Source organism: Podarcis vaucheri, assembly GCF_965113315.1.
Source record: "Podarcis vaucheri genome assembly, chromosome: 6".
In the NCBI taxonomy this organism is placed as follows: domain Eukaryota; kingdom Metazoa; phylum Chordata; class Lepidosauria; order Squamata; family Lacertidae; genus Podarcis; species Podarcis vaucheri.
Genome location: NC_138764.1, coordinates 67,092,844 through 67,101,677, shown reverse-complemented (window position 1 = coordinate 67,101,677; position 8,834 = coordinate 67,092,844).

Here is an 8,834-nt window from a genome sequence, read left to right as displayed (position 1 = left end):
ACAAGGATTTCTCCTTGTGCCATGGAACATTCTTCCTGTCGCCTAGTCCCACCCCCAACCCCTAAATCTGATGGGGGACTCCCCCAGCCCTCTGTAGAAAATTTGGAGGTAGTGGAAGGGGGGATTCTATTGCACCAGCACAGTTCCTTGTGCTAGCACAACTATTTAGTTGCACACTGCCTCATTGTTTTCCATAACATGTGAGTTTAGCTATATTCTCTTCATTATGTAAGATCTGGTGCTAATGAAATGAAGGATTTATATATTTATATTTATTTATAAAACGGAGTGTCTTCATGCAGTGGGAGGAGGCAGGGCAGGAGAGCTGGTCGAGACCCCATCCTTGCAGAAAATTGGGGGATATTTAACAATTTGCTGGCCTTCACTCCAGGCCACAAAACCAGCTCACATGAGGGGTGGAAATGGCTACTCCCCTCATACTACGGGAAACATCCCTGTCAGCAGCACACACAAGCACTAGCTCTGAGCTCAGAGAGACCAGGGAAATTGGGTTGGTTAATCAAACTAGTCTTCTGCTGGCTTGGCACTATTTAAACTGAGCATTATGATGGTGGTGGTGGTGGTGGTGGTGGTGATGTTATTTATTTACACCCCACCTTTTCCTCATGGGACTCAGCATCTTCCAGCACTGGCTGGTAAACTGAATAAGCCAGTGATGATGTAGAATAATCACAGAGCTAACAAGACAATAGATTTATTGATCAGCGTAAATAACAGCAAGGTTGCAGGTCCATTTTCTTCCCCAGTGATTCTCAAGAACCTGCAATTCAGCCCCTCAACCCCCAGAGAGCAACATTGCTTCACTGCTGATTACCTTTTGGCTAATATGCTACACATAATCATGATGCTTACACTGTGGCATCATGAAATCACAATCACAATATGTGCTGCCACTGGCCTGTACCCATAACCTGACAAAAGAGCCAAAGAATAGAAAATCCTAGAAAAGTGATAAAGTTGACAAGGGGCTTGAAGGCAGCCAATCCTCTTATGACAGCTTTCTTCCATCTCAGTTGTTGTATTCAGCCCCTCCATTCTGTCCATTCCAATAATCTAGCTGTATATCAGTTTGAGTGCATGAAACCGCACAGGAAAATCTTGTCTATATTAGTTTCCAGCCTATGGCAAGGCAGTGACATGTGACATGATGCATCCACCAGCACATACAAGTTATTGACATACCACTGACCATGAATGATATTCTTCAGGGTTCCTGGTATGACAAAACCTGAATTGACTGAAGCATGTGAATAGCAGCAGGTGCAACTTCTGTGCAGTCAAAGCAGTTGGGAATCAAAGGGGAAAGGATGTCATAGACATAGACTGAAACAATCAGTACACAGGTCTGAAGATGGTTGTGGGAATAAGCTCTCAACTCATGCACTTTCAACAGGATCTGGAGTCTAAAAATGAAATTAAAATGTGAAAGTACATATTTAGGATAGATCTGTGTTGCTACATACATGGTGGCTTGAATTTTCACAGATAGTATTTTACTGAATCAGATGCTAGCTGTGAATATATAGTTATGGCCATCCATAGTTAAGCAGATTATTGGCTAATGGCCCAGAATGACCAGTGCGTGTTTTCTCAATAGCCGGGGGGAAATGGGGCAGAACACTAGAAAGCTTCTGGGATGCCCCTCTAGGGAATCTGATGTATGTAGTGGATTTGCTGCCTTGTAGGAGTGCTGTGCTGATTGCCTTCACCAATGCTCAAACACATATATTTCTAAACATATGCAAATATTAGCTAGAAATGCCATAGGCTTCCAGCAGTGTCTCCTACACAGGAAACCAAGCCAGGGTGAACACTGCCCCTGGAACTTCCAGTCTGTGAAATGCATAACAATATATTGGGTAAAGGTAAAGGTACCCCCTGACCGTTAGGTCCAGTCGCGGACGACTCTGGGGTTGCAGCACTCATCTCGCTCTATAGGCCGAGGAAGCCGGCGTTTGTCTGCAGACAGCTTCCGGGTCATGTGGCCAGCATGACTAAGCCACTTCTGGTGAAACCAGAGCAGCGCATGGAAACGCCGTTTATCTTCCTGCCAGAGCAGTACCTATTTATCTACTTGCACTTTGACATGCTTTCGAACTGCTAGGTGGGCAGGAGCTGGGACCGAACAATGGGAGCTCACCCCATTCGAACCATCAACCTTCTGATCGGCAAGCCCTAGGCTCAGTGGTTTAGACCACAGTGCCACCCGCGTCCCAACAATATATTAGTTACCCTCTTTTCCTGCATCTTTAACACCTGCATGGTGAGTGGAAATGGAAATGCAGGGACGAGAAAGGTATCACTCTTCAGTTTCTGCTTGTCAAGATCCTATTGAACATATTGAACAATGCTATTGTTTCCTGCTTGGCAGGGGGTTGGACTCGGTGGCCCTTGTGGTCTCTTCCAACTCTGATTCTATGATATGAGGTTAGCAACCTGTATGGATATCTTTGTCTATGGACACTGATAAGATCTAATGAGCCCGTTTATTGCTGAGAACTAAAGCTAAAATGAATGCATAAACATACACAAATCTTAATAGGTGGGATTTTAATAATACACAGTCTAAACAACATATCTGACAAGTGGCAGGTGTTTTTTTTTTAATAGTGAGAAAGATTTAACAATAATCCTTAAAGAAACTTTTAACTATCTTTTTTAAAAGTATTGTATCTACCTGAGTTCTGAGATTGTGCAGGAATGATGAAGTGTGATTAAGTCTAACTAAATGGTCAAGATTGATTCAGGAACTGAGTAGGAAGGCTTGCACTTAGCACCCATTATAACCATTTAAGGATGTGGATTGCAAGTGGAAGCTATTGTGCCCCCACCATCATGTTAAGAAAAGAAAGTGGATGGCCTCCATTTCACATCTACGTTCTTGCAGCACAACTTCACCTACCAGCTAAAGCGTTTTTGCTCAGCATGCAATAAATTGCATCATTATTGGCTTCTATAAGTGATATGAGGCAGGAGGATGGGGAAATTACCTTATAGATTAGGATAAGAACAGATAAGACTGCATGCCTGCAGCTTATTCCTCAAAGTGCCGGTCTTTCATGCTTAAAATTCTACAAAGCATTTAAATAATGTTGCATGCTGCTTTTAGCGCAAGGGTAATTGAGTTGAAAAGATATTGTTAATCCCAATTAGGGCCTATGAATAGCTTGTGAGCGGATTGGAGTTCTGCAATAAACACGGGAGCTTCGTGGGGTTTTCTAAAGCCCACAATTTGTTTCCAATATAGATGAAATAGAAACAACTAAATATCTATGCAAATAAGGGTGCACATTTATTTTTGTATTAGCACTTGCTGCCTTCTCAACATAAAGATAAAGCAAATCCAGAATCAGTTGTTTGCTTCTGCACTATTGCCCATCTTTTTAAACTGGCATGGATTGTCTTGTGGGCTCAGCTGCCTAACAGGCAAAGATTTGGACATTAACTTGTCTAAACAAACCTTTTCTGCTTTGATAGATGCACATTATATAACCATAGGTCAGACTTCCCATGAAGAACAAATTAGCAGATCACCTGCATCCTCTGCTTCCTCGTTCATTCATTTTATTCTTCACTGTCCACAAGAAGTCTAAAAGTAACCTACCCCCCCTCCCAACTGCCAATACTTAATACATAAAAAACCCAGAACACCACAACTGAAAGTGATTAAGCCACAAAACAAATACCCCTCCCCAACATCAGCATGTTGACAAAATATTTACCTAAGCAAAGAAAGAAATACAGCAAGGGATTAACATTCAAATCCTGGGAGAAAAAGAAACAACTGGGATTGGTGCCAAGAAGATGTCAGTATTGGTACCAGGCAACCTTCTCTGGGAAGAGCATCCCATAAAGTTCTGTATGTGTTAACACTGAAAAGGTCTATCCTGTTTTGCCATGCTCCAGACTGTGGCCGGGGGGGGGGGGCACACAAAGATGGGCCTAATCCTAACCTTGTCTAAAGGCAGAGTTCAAGGGTGGACCAAGGTGTACAGAGCAAAGGGGACAGTGTCACAGCCCCTCTCTCCACCAAGTTCTCAGTTACGATTCTAGGTATGCAAACCAGGCATTTGATCAAAAGCAAGGTGCCAGTTGGCTTTTGTGCCTAATTTAAGGAGCTTGCACTAGTGATTAAAGCTATGAACAACTTAGAACGAAAATATCTGAGGGACTGGCTCCTTCCCTACAGACCACCTCACGTATTAAGATTAGCAGGGGGGAATCTCTTGTTAGTTCTGCAGCCCTTAAAGGTTTGAGGTGACAGCAGTGTACATTCTCTGCAGCAGCCCCTAATTTGTGAAATTTCCTTTGCACAGAGGTATGTCTGGCAGCTCTCTGGGAATGCTAAAGACACACCTCTTTGCCCCAGCCTTTCACACCTGAGATGTGTTTTTAGGACATCCCCTCCACAATTCCAGTGACTGTAATTTGTTTTTAATACTGAATTTTAAATTGTTGTAAGCTTCACTAGGATCTGCTGGTGAAGAGCAGGTATTTTTTAAAACAAACAAGCAATATATTATTAGCATTGCTCATGATGGTATTGGGGTGGTCATTCATAATCCCACTTTCAATACTGTTGGCACCTGCAGAAATTTTGCAGTGGTCACAATGCTTAATTTTCAGGCAGTGCATATCTTGTAACTTCCTGCTGATATCCAGTAACTTTTTTTACCACATAAGGTCTGCTTAATTTTTGTCCCACTTTTATTGCATTATAGCCACTCCAGACAGCAATAATGTGGTAGCATTGGGGAAGCATCGCAGGACTACCAATAAAGCAGAATAAACCCACCATGATGTTATTGTATCACGAACATGTTGCAGAATACACCCACAATAAAATACCAGTCTAGTCGGGCCCTAAACTGACAAACCTGGATAGCACTCGCCCCACATTCTCTTGTTCTTTACTCCAGCTTAATACCTTCTTTCTGAGTTGTGTGCATGTATTATCTGTCTAGTGTTCCTACCTCCCTGTGCTATGTGTATATTTGCATCTGAACCGAGGATACTGTACTTAATATGGTGACCAGCAGCCTTGATAAAATCACCTTGAGAGCTTTGATAGAACAGAAATGCAGGGTACCCAGTTTTTAAAAAAGAAACAATACTTTTTCCCTGGAGGTGTAGTGATTGGGAGGGAAGATCCTTACAAATAAGTCATTGTTGTCCTCCTTTCCATGCCAGAAGTTATTTTCTTCATCCACCTTTCACTCCTTTTCTTTCTTGAAACAGTATAAACAAGTAACTACATTAATAAAGTGATCATTCAAAACACGAACACACGCTTGTTCTTCCTCCTCTTCGTGGAATTACTATAACATTCATAAACATGGACAACTATTTATGCTAGGAAGTCAAGAAATAAGACCATTTATAAAAGAGGGCTTCCCCTCCTTGTGTATTCCGCACAGTGGGCTAAAGGAGATTCTTGGCCCAGCCACATGGCAGTCAGGAAAGCCGGCTATTCACTAAGCCAGGTGATGACAGTAATAAACCCAGCTGGTGACCGTAACTCTCTTCATGTAGCTGTCTGCTGGGCTGCTTCATGTCAGCAATTCCATTATGTGCTTCATTTTTTTCAGGGATTTAGAAAGCTCAGCCACTGAGTAAAATGTGCTTGAGGCAATTTCAGGGGCAGAGAGTCTTGTAGTCAGGACAACCATTTGTATGAATTCCTAAAGGAATATTAAAAACAGGGTGACTTTCTTATGTTCAAAATGCAACCAAATCTGCAAGGCAGGCAGGCTGGTGTTGAAATAGGAATGGGTGGGAGAACTGAAAGCAAAGTCTTGACAAATTTCTGCTGGAAGTCCCTTCCATGCCTTTTGCCAACTGTGCCCATCTGCTTTCCCCCTCGTGACATGCCAGTTGCTCAAATTGGCACTCTTGTAGTGAGGAGCAGACAGAAGGACTTCAGCTCCTTCCTTCTCTGCAGCCATATTTTGAGAACGATTGGCCATCTGGCACCACAATGAGGGGCTGGGGAGGATTCCTTGTGGGAAGAAGGTACCATATTTTTTGCTCTATAAGACTCACTTTTTCCCTCCTAAAAAGTAAGGGGAAATGTATGTGCATCTTATGGAGCAAATGCAGAGGCTGCGCAGCTATCCCAGAAGCCAGAACAGCAAGAGGGATTGCTGCTTTCACTGTGCAGCGATCCCTCTTGCTGTTCTGGCTCTGAGATTCAGAATATTTTTTTTCGTGTTTTCCTCCTCCAAAAACTAGGTGCGTCTTGTGGTCTGGTGCATCTTATAGAGCGAAAAATGTGGTAAATGGCCTGGAGTTATACATAGCAATTGGCATGCCTTCCCTACAAGTGGATATAACTTAAAATAACAGGTGACTTGCTGGTCACTTAAAAGCTTCCCCACTAGTTTGGGAAACCCATAAGCCTTGGATAGGTGATTTCAAGATTATGACAGTAGTACGGGATCTGAAGCCTGACCTATGTGAGAAAGTAAAGGGAGACACTGGGGGGTTGTCCTAATCCACCAGCCCAAAGGAAGGCTTGTGGGAGTGGTTTGGTACAGGGATACCACAGAAGGATGTCAAAAATTCTAGAGTGATCAATTCTAGTGCCTTATTATGAGAACAAGACTTACAGCACAGTCTGCAGAGCCCCACTGCCTTTTCAGATGCAGGGCAAACATGGCAACAGTGATAGGTCATCATGAATTGTCTGTACCCAAGCAAACATTTATACATTCTTTATACACAAAGCAGCATAAGTCAGTTTGGCCAGAACCACCATCAATTCACCTGGTAAGACCGCAGGTGGCAACCACCCAAAGCTTAAAGATAGCTCCTCTCTCTGGGCCAAGAGCCCAGCATCATGCAGAACAGAACAGCATCAAAACAAGCCACTTAGCATATATCAAAGCAAGTGAATATAAACATATATGAGGTCATTCTTGCAACAACAATCAATTAGTTTTGGGGTCATCTTGACTACCAAGCATAGGAACCAACTCCTAGTGGCCAAGGGGTCTTCAGCCCCCCCTGTAAAATATTTGAGGCGGCGTCCCCCTTCCTAAGTTGATGGGCATTGCCATTTAAATAGTGTGTGTGATTGATTATGTGATTGATTATGTGGGGTGGGGCTTACCTGGGCCCCTCCAATGTTTATTCAAGTTGGGCACCCCTGCTACCAAGATGGCGTTTGCAGGCATTCCATATGCCACTCACTTCACCTCCACAGGCAGGAGCACCCAGTGATGGCTGACAATTAGGCAGGTTCATATGAATGTATTTCCAGCTTATGGGAACAGCCTAAGGCTGCACTAAAATGCACACTCAAGCTTTTATCAATTATTAACTGATTGGCAACTTATTTCTAAGTATGCACAGATGTTTATTTTAGCAGCTGGGGCTTGAAAACAAATACCATAACTGAATATTGAGAACTGAATAATTCAGGGGTGAACAGTTAGTGGAAGCACATTTAACTTGTCCCTGCTGGTCATTAAACTGTAAATAGTGCTCAGCACCATTTATCTTTGTTGTCTGGACATGCAGCTCTGCTGCCTCCATGACTAAGCCTCTGGTGATTCTCTTACCTGCCTGGAAAACTGTTGGGCCCATTCCCGGGCAGTAGCCCAAAGCGGCCAAAGCTATGACTAGCGCATTACTGTGCATGCCAAGGGGCAGCTGGAATGGTATGAAGAGATGCCAGCCATGTGAGTGTAAATCCACAGCCTAGTGCACAGCTGCAGGAAGTAAAGGCTGCTTGGGCACAGCTGAGATTCTTTTCATAATGCTAAAGCTCTGTGTGATTCCATTGAAGATGTTCAAGTTTAGAAAAGCAATAAGAAGTTGCCACCTTAAACAAATTGTTTAGAAACCCTGACACAGAAGTTTGGAAACCCTGAGAAGCTGTAGTGATATTCCAAACTGATCTGCAGTTTTGAATGTCTACACTGCACAGTTTGGTCTGTTGTAAGCAACTTGCAATGGCTTGGCAGGCTATGTTGGAAGAATCCATGTTCTGCTCACACCTAACATGCCAAGAGCCAATTCTGAAGCACTGAAGCATGAGTCTCCATTCAGAGTTCTCAAAAATGTGCAGGAACAAAGGATGTCAGGACAAATGTCTTGGGCTTAACTTCACTGAAGGATGGACTTCACTGAATTATTGGTTTTCTTCCTTTGTCATTTGAGATACTGGGCTGTCATCTGAAGGGCATTATCTGAGGTGTGGGGTGGAATCAGAGGGCTACAGAGGAGAACAGTTGAATTATTTGCTATACTGACTCACCATTTTCCCCAATGTGCTTCATTTTATTGTTTTCTTTATATTCTGACTCTAAAAATGATTAACAGGCCTTCAGAAGAAGAAAAAAAAGCTCTCAGCAGTCTCCAGAGTAAGATTTCCAACCTTCTCTTACGAATCACCTGCCAGACAGAAATTCAGCAGGGGAACATTTCCCTACCTATGCACTGCTAGACAAAAACTGGTATCTTGAATTTCCACCCGTCTCACACAGTCTCAAAAGCACAAACTCTTCCAGAAAAGAAAAGTGGCAAAGATGGACTACTGATTATAGAATTCATCCTGTTAGCACTTTGCTGTTTGGGCAGCAGTCTGTAAATGAGATAGTCTAATTGTGATGTGAGCCTTTTGACATAGGCTTGGCTGATTCCAGTAGTATTCCTTTAGGAATTTTAAAATAACCCCCTAGATCTATTACCGCCTTTTGTAAAAGGCAATTGCAGAATCCACTTAAAGCTTTCCCATCCATCAACCCCTGCTAATACATTGTATCGAAACTGAACACTATTGGCATCCTTGATGGGTTTCTTTGGGCTGA